This window comes from Salmo salar, chromosome 20, assembly GCF_965601325.2.
Source record: "Salmo salar chromosome 20, fSalSal1, whole genome shotgun sequence".
Classification (NCBI taxonomy): Eukaryota; Metazoa; Chordata; class Actinopteri; order Salmoniformes; family Salmonidae; genus Salmo; species Salmo salar.
Genome location: NC_138310.1, coordinates 45844851 through 45858310, shown reverse-complemented (window position 1 = coordinate 45858310; position 13460 = coordinate 45844851).

Here is a 13460-nt window from a genome sequence, read left to right as displayed (position 1 = left end):
TATTATAATTGGTCGAGACGGTGTTGATTATTTTCCTGGTAATCCACTGCAAAAAATTATATGGCAATGAAGTAGTTCCAACAAAGAGGTGTAATGGGTTCACACTCAAAAATATGTTGTATAAAGCGTTGTTTTTTTTTTTACTGCATCAGGGATAGCATACACAGATGTTTTGGCTTTATAGCCTTCTTCAGAGTATAGGTACAATTTTCTTTAATTCAAAACAGCATTTCAAAACAGCACAGTAAACATGTTTGACTATTTCTTAATTTCCATTACAACGAAAAATCGCATACAATATATCCAGTTCAAAAAGACAAATCAACAACAAGTCTTTAGTGTTAATGCCCTTTAGGCCCTGTCTATGGTTTATGTGGTATGACACAGCTTGATGTACAGGCCCCATCTCGTAGGATATTATAATGTCATTAGCCCCATGGTAACCATTATCAGAGAATGTGGTTAGAGTCTCTCAATAGAAGATCAAAGGCATAGGTTCTGACAACAGAGCAAAAATATTTCCCCTATTCATATGTCATCTTAAACTCTCTCCGTGGATTTTCTGCCCCCCAGTTACCTGTTTTGACATATCTAGTACCTCATCACTATCCCATGAGATGTCTCCCCACTTCACTGAAAGTATACCCTGGCTGTCTGGCCTGATACCACCAACAATGGCAAAGAATAGAGCTGTAATAGATTTCACATACGGAACCCCATTATTGTACAGGTAGGATAGTATGCCAATTACCAGATCCAAATTTACTTACAGTACAATGAGTGCATTCACTTTTAGAATGTCTTTGTCATCCCTGTGGGACTTAAACCCATGACCTTGGTGTTGATGGGTTTTTTTCTGACCAAGTGATGTGCTTTTGTATACCTTGTCTGAATTTGTTTGGCATTCGGACACATTCTGACGTCACAGTATACGTCTCATCGCAGGCTGTTGTGTTATAATGGGAACTTTGATTTACACTTTAGCCATGGTTCCTCTGTGCCTGAGCCATTTGAGAATCTACCTCTCTCTTTCCTCATCCTTGGTCTGTAGCAAGCTTCCTTTAGAAACGATTTTAAACACTAGACATTTCCTACAACCACCGTCAAACCCCTGGCACCATGTCACATTCCCCAGAGCCCCAATTCAAACAGCACCCTGAGTCTTCAAAATCCTGTTCTTCAGATGGTATACCACCTTCAATGACCCCAATACCAACCATACATGTACTATCCCCAGTCACTGTCAATCTGAATGTCCTCCCCTCCATCCGTGATGACGACACAGTCAGGCCCCCACAGTGTTGTCTACACTTTAAGGAACCGTCTGTGACATTGATTCTCCTCAAGTTTCCTTCATATCAACTGCAACTTTTGACAAGCACTTACCTCGAGGGACAACTGGAAACACTGAATAATCTCTGCACCGCTCTAATGCAAACCATCAGTGGAGGACAGGGATTGGCCTCCTTCCAGTGTATATCCCTCTTCCTCTGATCTCTGAAGCGACTTTTCTCCTGCTATCACCCTAAGGCTTGCCTGAGCCCCGGTGATTGGCATGTTCAAATAAAGTAGTAGTGGTGGTGTGTGTTCCAACACTGGGGCCCTTTAATGAACTGAGTCAAGATGGCTTGCCAGGTATTGCATTATTGAAAAGCTTCCACACCCGAGCTGTGATCAGGCGGCCTGAAAGCCTCTTAATGGACTTGGTGTCAGAGCTTCCAATGTGATTGTTAGATCATCAGCCATTGCCATTTACCTCCAGCGTGAGCTGTGAAGTCGTGCCACTCCGGCGAGTGATTTCTGTGCTGCAGGGAGTATGGTGGATGGATGATTGCCTGTCAGAGACGGGGCATCCTGGCTACTGCGTTGTGGAACTCAAACCTAACAGGATGTTTTGAATGGCAACTGACTTCACCTCTCTGTCTCATCTCTCCTCATTAACTGAAGAGCACATATCTACATCTATGGAGTTAGATCCAGTTCAGACCAGTTCATCAGTAATGATGGCCTAGACATGACTTTGCAACGACAGGGTTAGACAGGGTTAGCTGAAATTTTACAGTAGATATAGAGATATAACAGAGGTATAGGCCCAGCTCGCTCTTCAGAAAAACACTAAAGATTACTTAAGGCTACTGTGCATTGCAAGTGACAAAAATTGAGTGGATACATTTCTCATCACACTGTACGTATCAATCTTAGTCAGCCAGGATCCCAGGACATAATCTTGGGAATGTTGTTATCACTGTTTTCTATCAGTAATGATAAATGTTGTTTACTACCTGGACTTTTAGGATTGTTATTGTACTGTCTTCCTGACAGAGATGGCACAGATTAAAACATAATAAAAAGAACAGAGATATTAAATACAGAAAACACTGAAATATATAAATACAGAAATTCAGAGACTTTTTTTCTCCCAAAAACCCATTCTTTCTACTGCTGTATGCATTCACATTGTATTGAGTCACGGCATAAGCCGCATTTAATATTTATTTGAAAGACTTTCCTCAATACTTTACCACAAATTGCATGGTGGAGACAAAAAGTAAACGAGAGGTGATGTATAAAGCAACATAACTGTAATGGTATAGCGCTGCACATTTGGTATAGCGCTGCACATATTAGAGAGTTTTCAGAGTCGGAGATGGTTGGCCCATGGTGGTCAATTCCATTAGGAGGAATACTGTAGCAGTTCATCCAGAAATCAATTTACTGGATACAGATATCCTGAGAGAGGTGTAACTTTCGTCATTAGAATTGCACTCTATTCTGGATTACTGCTGCAAAGTCTAAAGGGTTTCAAGAGAAGCCCGCTAGAAAATGGGCATACAGTGCCTTCGGAAAGTGTTCAGACCCCTTGACCTTTTTCACATGCGTATTACATTTCACAAATGTATTACATCGTTTTTTCCTCCTCATCAATCTGCACACAATACCCCATAATGAGAAAGCAAAAACAGGTTTTTCAAAAGTTTTGTTAATTTATAGATAAATACAAATCTGAAATATCACATTTACGTAAGTATTCTGACCCTTTACAGCCTCGAGTCTTCTTGGGTATGACACTACAAGCTTGGCACACCAGCGTTTGGGGGAGTTTATCCCATTCCTCTCTGCAGATCCTCTCAAGCTCTGTCAGGTTGGATGGGGGGCATTGCTGCACAGCTATTTTCAGGTCTCTCAAAGTCTCTCCGGCTCTGGCTGGGCCACTCAAGTACATTCAGAGACTTGTCCTGAAGCCACTCCTGCATTGTTTTATCTGTGTGCTTAGGGTCGTTGTCCTGTTGGAAGGTGAACCTTTGCCCCAGTCTGAGGTCCTGAGTGTTCTGGAGCAGGTTTTCATCAATGATCTCTCTGTATTTTGCTCCGTTCATCTTTCCTTCGATTCTGACTAGTCTCCCAGTCCCTGCCGCTGAAAAACATCCCAACAGCATGATGCTGCCACCACCATGCTTCACCGTAGGGATGGTGCCAGGTTTCTTCCAGACGTGACGCTTGGCATTCAGGCCAAAGAGTTCAATCTTGGTTTCATCAGGCCAGAGAATTTTGTTTCTCATGGTTTGAGAGTGTTTTGTAAACTGCAAGTGGGCTGTCATGTGCCTTACTGAGGAGTGGCTTCCGTCTGGTCACTCTACCACAAAGGGACAACAGGTGGGTGCAATTCATTTTCAGCTAGAACAGAAAAGCAGCAGTATTTCAGACATCGTAGTGTAAGAGATTTGAATACCCCTTTCAAATCAAATCGAATTTTATTGGTCACATACACATGGTTAGCAGATGTTATTGCAAGTGTAGCGAAATGCTTGTGCTTCTAGTTCCGACAGTGCAGCAATATCTAACAAGTAATCTAACAATTCCACAACAACTACCTTATACACACAAATCTAAGTAAAGGAATGGAATAAGAATATATACATATAAATATATGGATGAGCAATGACCGAGCGGCATATCAATCAATCAATCAATCAATCAATCAAATGTATTTATAAACCCCTTTTTACATCAGCCGATGTCACAAAGTTCTGTACAGAAACCCAGCCTAAAACCCCAAACAGCAAGCAATGAGATATAGAAGCACGGTGGCTAGGAAAAACTCCCTATAAAGGCCAGAACCTAGGAAGAAACCTAGAGAGTAACCAGGCTCTGAGAGGTGGCCAAGATGTTCAAATGTTCATAGATGACCAGCAGGGTCAGATAATAATAATCACAGTGGTTGTAGAGGGTGCAACAGGTCAGCACCTAAATGTAAGTTGGCTTTTCATCATTCAGAGTTAGAGACAGCAGGTGCGGTAGAGAGAGAGTCCAAAACAGCAGGTCCGGGACAAGGGAGCACGTCCGGTGAACAGCCCCCCTAGCCCCCCGACAGATAAACTATTGCAGCATAAATCCTGGAGGCTGAGACAGGAGGGGTCGGGAGACACTGTGGCCCCGTCCGACGATACCCCCAGACAGGCAGGATATAACCCCACCCACTTTGCCAAAGCACAGCCCCCACACCACTAGAGGGATATCTTCATCCTTACCATCCTGAGGCAAGGCCGAGTATAGCCCACAAAGATCTCCGCCATGGCACAACCCAAGGGGGGGCACCAACCCGGACAGGAAGATCATGTCAGTGACTCAACCCACTCAAGTGACACACCGACGATACCCCCGGACAGGGCCAAACAGGCAGGATATAACCCCACCCACTTTGCCAATGCACAGCCCCCACACCACTAGAGGGACATCTTCAACCACCAACCTACTACCCTGAGACAAGGCCGAGTATAGCCCACGAAGTCATACCCCACGGCACGAATGGGGCAAGATGCAATAGATTGTATAAAATACAGTATATACATATGACATGAGTAATGCAAGATATGTTACCATTATTAAAGTGGCATTATTAAAGTAACTAGTGATCCATTTATTAAAGTGGCCAATGATTTCAAGTCTGTATGTAGGCGGCAGCCTCACTGTGTTAGTGATGGCTGTTTAACAGTCTGATGGCTTTGAGATAGAAGCCATTTTTCAGTCTCTCGGTCCCAGCTTTGATCCCAGCTTTACTGACCTCACCTTCTGGATGGTAGCCGGGTGAACAAGCAGTGACTCGGGTGGTTGTTGAACTTGATGATCTTTTTGGCCTTCCTATGACATCGGGCGCTGTAGGTGTCCTGAAAGGCAGCTAGTTTGCCCCCGGTAATGCGTTGTGCAGACCGCACCACTCTCTGGAGAGCCTTGCGGTTGTGGGCGGTGCAGTTGCCATACCAGGCAGTGATACAGCCGACAGGATGCTTTGAATTGTGCATCTATAAAAAATTGTGAGGGTTTTAATTGACAAGCCAAATTTCTTCAGCCTCCTGAGGTTCATCACACTGTCTGTGTGGGTGGACCATTTCAGTTTGTCCGTGATGTGCACCCTGGGGAACTTAAAACTGTCCACCTTCTCCACTGCTGTCTTGTCCATGTGGACAAGGGGTGCTCCCTCTGCTGTTTCCTGAAGTCCACGGTCATCTTCTTTGTTTTGTTGAAGTTGAGTGATAGGTTGTTTTCCTGACACAACACTTTGAGTGCCCTCACCTCCTCACACTGCACAGGGTGGGGTTGAGGACCAGGGCCTCAAACTGAATGATGAGTTTGGAGGGTACTATGGTGTTGAATGCTGAGCTGTAGTCAATGAACAGCATTCTTACATAGGTATTCCTCTTGTCCAGGTGGGATAGGGCAGTGTGCAGTGTGATGGTGATTGCATCATCTGTGGACCTATTGGGGTGGTACGCAAATTGAAGTGGGTCTAGGGTGACAGGTAAGGTGGAGGTCATATGATCCTTGACTAGTCTCTCAAAGCACTTCATGATGACAGAAGTGAGTGCTACGGGGCGATAGTCATTTAGTTCAGTTGCCTTTGCCTTCTTGGGCACAGGAACAATGGTGGCCATCATGAAGCATGTGGGGACAGCAGACTGGGATAGAGAGAGATTGAATATGTCCATAAACACACCAGCCAGCTGGTATGCACATGCTCTGAGGATGCGGCTAGGGCCGGCAGCCTTGTGAGGGTTAACACGCGTAAATGTCTTACTCACTTCGGCCTTGGAGAAGGAGAAACCACAGTCCTTGGTAGCGGGCCCTCTCTGTCGGCACCATCTTTAGCTGGCCTAGACAATCCCAAAGAGCAAATACGGTAACAGGTCCATCTGACAGGTCCCTCCAGTTTATGAGAAAAACTCCAGTCCACCCACACTAGTCGGCACTCAGCTCCATCGTAAATCGTGGAGTTGAGTTAAGTTTTGTCGGCTATTACCCCATGTGGGGGGTTGGGCTAAGCTGCTGACATATAGAATTGTATTAAGATGGTCAAGCTATGGATCATTTAGCTATTTGATTTAGAATTTTAGGACCACTTTAGGTATCAAAAAACAGATGTTCAACCCCTTTTGTGGGTAGGCTCAAAACGGCATTCATAATTGCATTCATTGTTTTTAACCAGTACTGGTTACATTTAGATGAGTCCTGTGACAATTGTGGGAGTTGTAGAGCAAAAAAGAGAACACCGTTGTCTTTGTGAGAATCTCCCATTTCCACAGTGGGTTCACATTAGTTTGTAGCCAAAGCAGTTTGGATGCTACAAACAGAAGTTGGCACATCGACGGTATCGACTTCAGACGAGTCCCCTGACACTTGTGAGGGTCATAAAGCAAATCGTTCGGACGCCACAGTTGTTTTCGTGAGAAGACTGATTTTCGGGATGTCTCATGATTTGACGAACACCGCTAAGCACCGCAGATTAGGAAGTGTGACACTGCCGGATGATATCTCTATCTTAAACAGACAAATTTTGATGGGTAAGTTTTTGTTATGTAACTTAGAGTGATGCACTGGTGCGTAAATCGACTCTAGCGGGTTATTAGATAAGCATACTATTGTCCTAAAAGTCTGCATATGTAAGGTCTTGGTAGATAAGCATGGAGGACAGATTTTGTGGCTGATAGACAATATTGGCAACTTGTCCCTAAGCTTTAGATGCTCAACCCTTACTTAAAAGGGAACAATTTCTTCAATTCACGCAATTAGTCAGGAAGGAGTCGTTTGTAATAATTTATCCCTCACAGGCACAGTATCAATCTAAATCTTTGTACAATCTATCTCATTTGAGGCTGGGGATTGCAAGAGGAGTTGTGGAGCCTGTTGTTAATTGTGTTGGGAGTGTGGTGGAAGATTGGAGAGCTCTGAGAGCTCCCAAGGCATCCCGGCCATAATCACATGCTTGGTGAGACAAGCCGAAAGCCGCCTCCTCCCTCCTCCAGAGTCAGGGTGATGGGGAGAATAAGGCTGCCACAGCTGAGCCACTGGCAAATGTTGTGTTTGTTTTTCTAATGTGTTAATAAGACTGTTCTAGCTGGGCCCCAACCGAACACTAAGCCCTCTGCCTATTCACTAGAGCCGGCTGGTTGATGCCCTTTATGCATTCATTTTTCACATGTATAAATCAATACTGTCAAGTACCTGGGCTGGGCTGTGTATGAGGTGCATCCTCTGTTGTTTACTGAGGCTGGAGATAAAAGCTCTGCCACAGTCTGCCATCCTCTGGAAATAGCTATATTTAAGTGGCACCAGCTGCGACAAGTGTGTCATTTCCATCCTAAATGTTCCCTCTTATTCCAATCATTTCCCCAGAGATTTGATCATGTTTGAGGAATCTTAATACAATTCTACATAATCAGTGAGACTATTAGTTAAATAACAAGGTGGATACTGTCCAGATATCTGATGAATAGTTGAAATTTTACTCCACTTCAGACATTACATTTTTCACTGCAATGGGAGTTGTCTTTGATTACAACTGATGCATGTAGTTAATTCATTCACATGTAGTTCATTTACGTGCTCCGTCACAATCACAAATGTGTTTCTGAGACAGAATTTATGGTTTCACTTTCACAGGAGAACATCTTTTGAAGTCACTTTTTTGTTCCTTGAAAGGCCTCGAAACCGCTATTCCATCTTCCACATCAATCAAAACAATATTGAGGACGATCAATGGTAGCCTATCTAATACTGAGGACGATCAATGCTATCTAAGGGGATGTCTGAGTATGTCTGAAATTTTCAGGCTGCTCCAGCATCCAAAAGCCTTCCATAATCCATAATTGGCACTTATAGGCCTATAGCCATCTAGTTATCTATGTATTGATTCAGTTTAGGGCTACATTACACTATAGGCCTACAGTAAAATAGCTGGGAAAAGCAATCCGGCAAGTTCATCGGATCTTATCATAACTTTTTTCCATTCCTTCTCAAAATACTCTTTTGTAACTTGCTGAATGGCTTCTGGGAATTACATTACAATTTCTAAAAAACTATTGTTGGAGAATAAGAATGGAAGGACTTTGGGGTTAATACAATTATGTAGGCCTGTTTGTTGGGGGACTAAGTGACAACTGAACTAAGATTAATGTTGTATTGTGTCTGAAGTACAAATAGCCTTTGTGTTCTCTGTGGTTTTATTGTTACCTTCATTCTTACTTTCCATTGTGCATCTTTAACCATGGTTTAAACTATTACTGTATGGGGTTTTCATCCCGCCATGTTTTGTAGCTATCTATTAACCAAGCAGTCAAGACACTTACCCTTGCTAAACCCACTGTATGTCAACAAATCACGTTTTTGACATGCCTAGTGAATGACTGTTTTCTAATAGGATATTTGGTAACACTTTTTAAGGGGTCCTTATTACAGTGTAATTATATATGTAATTACACTGTAACAAGTATTGGCCCAATGGCAAAAACGGTTCACAAACGGTTCACAACAAAAAAAATACTTGTTAAATCATTAAACGGTGCATTTGACAATGGGTCAATTACTTTAACCATCAATCCCAAAATAATTGACACATTAATAAAAAGGTTATGGTTAAGATTGTGAGATAGTTATTTGTTCTTGTCAAATTGTAAGCCTATTAAGCTTGGTTGAATAATGGTTTATAAATGCACTTAAAACGGTGATATGTCAAAATAATTTTCTATAATGTAACCTTGTAAGGAATATTTAACTTTCTCTGGTGATAGGGGTAACAACATTAAGTTGTGCACGAGGCAGAAAAAATGCAGTGTGACTCGGGTTTCATCATCAGCTGGAAGACAGTGTTTCTTTTTGGTCAGTGTCAGCAGAGGAAAGGGAGAGCGGAGGGATATTAAAACTTCTTAGGGCTAGGCCCATTTTTTCTCAATTTCCGCCTGAATGACGTGCCCAAAGTGAATGGCCTGTTGCTCAGGCCCTGAAGCCAGGATATGCATATAATTGGTGCAATTGGAAAGAAAACACTTTGAAGTTTGTAGAAATGTAAAAAAAATGTTGAATGAGTGGATTGCTCAAATCGATGGCGCCAACTAAACAGACTTTATGGGATATAAAGAAGGATTTTATCTAACAAAACAACACTACATGTTATAGCTGGGACCCTTTGGATGACAAATCAGAGGAAGATTTTCAAAAAGTAAGTGAATATTTATCGCTATTTGTGAATTTATGAAACCTGTGCCGGTGGAAAAATATTTTGATGTGGGGCGCCGTCCTCAAACAATCGCATGGCATGTTTTTGCTGTAATAGCTACTGTAATTAGATTAACAAGAATTTAAGCTTTCAACCGATATAAGACACTTATATGGACCTAAATATTGAAATATAATTTTAAAAAATGGTCTGAGAAGAACAACAATGCATTGGCAGGGCATTTCAAGCAAAGCAAATATATGCAGTGAGGATGTTTTGGGCTTATAGCCTACTGGACAAACCTCATTACCACAGTACTGTTTTTAATAAGTTAGTGTTGAATAGACTTATGTTTTTTAAGGGATGTAAAAAAAAAGGCATTTTGTCTTAGAAAGTGATCTCGAATCAAGAAAGGTTGGTGACTACTGATCTACAGAATAGACTTGCATGAAATCTGGTGAGTTTTGGGGGATTTGCTAGAACACTAGTTAGCAGCTAGTTTTGTAACCTTGACTAGCTAGGGCGGCAGGTAGCCTAGTGGTTAGAGCGTTGGGCCAGTAACTGAAAGGTTGCTGGACTGAATCCCCGAACTGACAAGGTAAAAATCTGTTGTACTGCCCCTAAGCAAGGCAGTTAACCCACCCGCCGAAGATGTTGATTAAGGCAGCCCCCTGCTCCTCTCTGATTTAGAGGAGTTGGGTTAAATGCAGAAGATACATTTAGCTAGCTAGATAAACCTGGCAAATATGCTATGGTTGGTAAACTAGGGCTGAGAATGTTAGATCGCAATGACAGAACCTTGTATAGGTTCTCTCCAGTTTAGCCTTGAACTATGGCCACCAGCATAGATGGACATTGGTCCAGTACCACAGAAGCACAAGCTTTGAAGGGACAGGTGGAGAAAACCCAGAAACTAATGACAAAAGCTGAAAAGGAAAAGATACTGCGTTTGAGAATGGAACAATTAAAATACCTGGTACAAAACCGTCTTCAACAGGAACAACTCGATTTAGCCAAAAATAAATATGATGAAGTCCATGCAAAACTAGGTAAATTAGGTACATTTTAGCTAGCTAAAAACAAGGGCGAGCAACTTGATACCCTGCAAGCAGTTTTGTGTGACACCACTCAAAGCAATAATGTTCTTTTCCAAAAGTTGCAGACTGATACTCTCTAGAAGTTCTGCTAAGAGAAGTACAGAAGCACCAACAATTTGAGAATGAGGAAAAAGATAAGTCACCATGTATAGAGCGCATTCACAGTCCAGAGTATCCGGCGACGGTCCCCAGTCCAGAGCTTCCGGCGACGGTCCACAGTCCGGAACCTCCTGCGACGGTCCACAGTCCGGAACCTCCTGCGACGGTCCACAGTACGCAACCTCCTCCGACGGTCCACAGTCCAGAACCTTCTGCAACGGTCCACAGTCCGGAACCTCCTGCGACGGTTCACAGTCCAGAACCTCCTGCGACTGTCTACAGTCCGGAACCTCCTGCGACGGTCCACAGTCCGGAACCTCCTGCGACGGTCCACAGTCCGGGACCTCCTGCGACGGTCCACAGTCTGGAACCTCCTGCGATGGTCCACAGTCCGGAACCCCCTGTGACGGTCCACAGTCTGCAACCTCCTGCGACAGTCCACAGTGCAGATCCTCCAGCAACGGTCTACGGTCTGGAACCTCCAGCGACGGTCAACGGTCCGGAACCTCCAGCTCCATGGCCGGAGCCTTCCCCTGCGCCGATGCCCAGTCCAAGTACCACGTCCAGTCCAGCTCCAAGGCCAGAGTCTTCTTCTGTGCCGATGCCCAGTCCAGATATGGCGTCCAGGCACGGCGTCCAGTCCAGCTCCAGGGCAGGAGCCTTCCTCTGCGCCGGTGGCCAGTCCAGGCACTGCGTCCAGTCCCGCTCCATGGCCGGAGCCCTCCTTTGCGCCGGTGCCCAGTCCAGGCACGATGTCCAGTCCCGCTCCATGGCCGGAGCCTTCTTCTGTGCCGGTGCCCAGTCCAGGCACGGCATCCGGTCCAGCTCCATGGCCGGAGCCTTCTTCTGCGTCGATGCCCAGTCCAGGCACGGAGTCCAACCCAGCTCCAGGGCCGGAGCCCTCCTCTACGCCGGTGCCCAGTCCAGGCATGGTGTTCAGCCCGGCGCCATGGTCGGATCCGGGGTCTGGGAGGGGCTACGACCCGCACCGGCGCCGCCACCAACACTAGTCACCCCCCCTAACCCCCCCCATTTGGAGCTGACACTAGTCACCCCCCCTAATCCCCCCATTTGGTTTCAGGTTTTGCGGCCAGAGTCCGCACCTTTGGGGGGGGTGTATTGTCACGCCCTGACCATAGAGAGCCCTTGTTTCTCTATGGTGTAGTAGGCAGTGCGTGACTAGGGGGTAGTCTAGTTTAATATTTCTATGTTGTGTTCTAGTTTATATTTTCTATGTTGGTGTTTTGTATGATTCCCAATTAGAGGCAGTGGATAATCGTTGTCTCTAATTGGGGATCATATTTAAGTAGCTATTTTTCCCACCTGTGTTTGTGGAATATTGTTTTGTGTTTGTGCCTGTGCGCCATGTAGTCACGTTTAGTTGTTCATTTATTCGATTTATTTGTTTTTGCTTGAAGTTTCACTTTGGAATAAAGATGTGGATCTCTACACACGCTGTGCCTTGGTCCTGTTCTTACGACAACTGTGACAACACCACGTTCAAGTTGGTCCACAGGAACCAAATCAAGTTGTACACTCCCACCATGGGAATAGAAGGGGGACAGTCAGTCCCAAATAGATAGAACCCTTGCAAATCAGAGGTACAAAAAAAATATTCATGTACCCTCAGATGATCCCTCCCAGGAGATCAGTATGTTGCACCTAACATCTTTTCTACTCTTCCCAGCTACAAGATATACGTTTCGTTGTCACTGTTGATATTGTCCTGCGTTGTGCTGTTCAAAATAGGAAAATCAGCTAAATTAGTTGTGTCAAAACGTTTTTCTTAAAAAAAAATGTAAAACTGAAATAAACATACAATATCTCTAATTATGCGTTTTTGTAGGTTGGTTCCTTTGGCTGATCCTGACACTCTGCGCCCTGGTCAAAATCAACCCAGCAGATGTACTCATGAGCAGACCCCCTATGAGAATCATTCTCCGCGATGATCCAGGACTCCTTATAACCAACTGCAGATGGTGTGTGTCTGCCAAGATGCAGAGAATGTGTACCGCCAACACATTCCACCTGCGGCAAATTTGATTTGGTCCAGGGCTGACTGGAACTCCCAGGCAGTTAATAAGCACGCCCAGCTGGATACTGCCCATATTTTGGCCCAACTCCAAAAGTTCACAGTATCCCAGTCAGAACTAGCAGAGCCCAGGCGAGGAAAACGATTTGTTGGGGCGCTACTCTCAATAGGTGTTGCCATAGGGTCACTATTTGCTCTAGGTACTACTGCCGTCAACGCAATCAGTCCACGAGAAGTAGGTCAGACCAGGTTTCCAATTAATAACTTAAAGCAGACCGCCTCTCACCCTAGAGGGGGAAGAAAATCGAGGGAGAAGATTCAGGCCTGCGCTCTCAAGATTCACCAAAAATAATGTACTTTGTTTCAACAGACTTTTCCCGCTGAAACTCTAACATGTTCAAAAGAGCTTATTTGGAACAATATTTCTAACATAGAATGTGGGGAAAGGTCAGAGGCGGTCTATAGAACACTAATGTTATTTTTTTTGTTATTTTGTGATGTCATTAAAAATATTATAAAGGAAATACTGTAACTTAGAAAGTATACCCAATACATATATGAAGTTTCCATACTTTGCGTTGTGAATGTAATATAAAAAATGATGAAAGTGTTTTAGTTAAGAGAGGGATGTGATTTGAGAAGCTATAATAGATCATTGTTTTACCTAACTTTGCACAGTGAGTAGTTACCTCCCGGAGTGAGATCAGGGAGTGTGCCAGCCTGACGGAACTGCCCCTTTCGAACA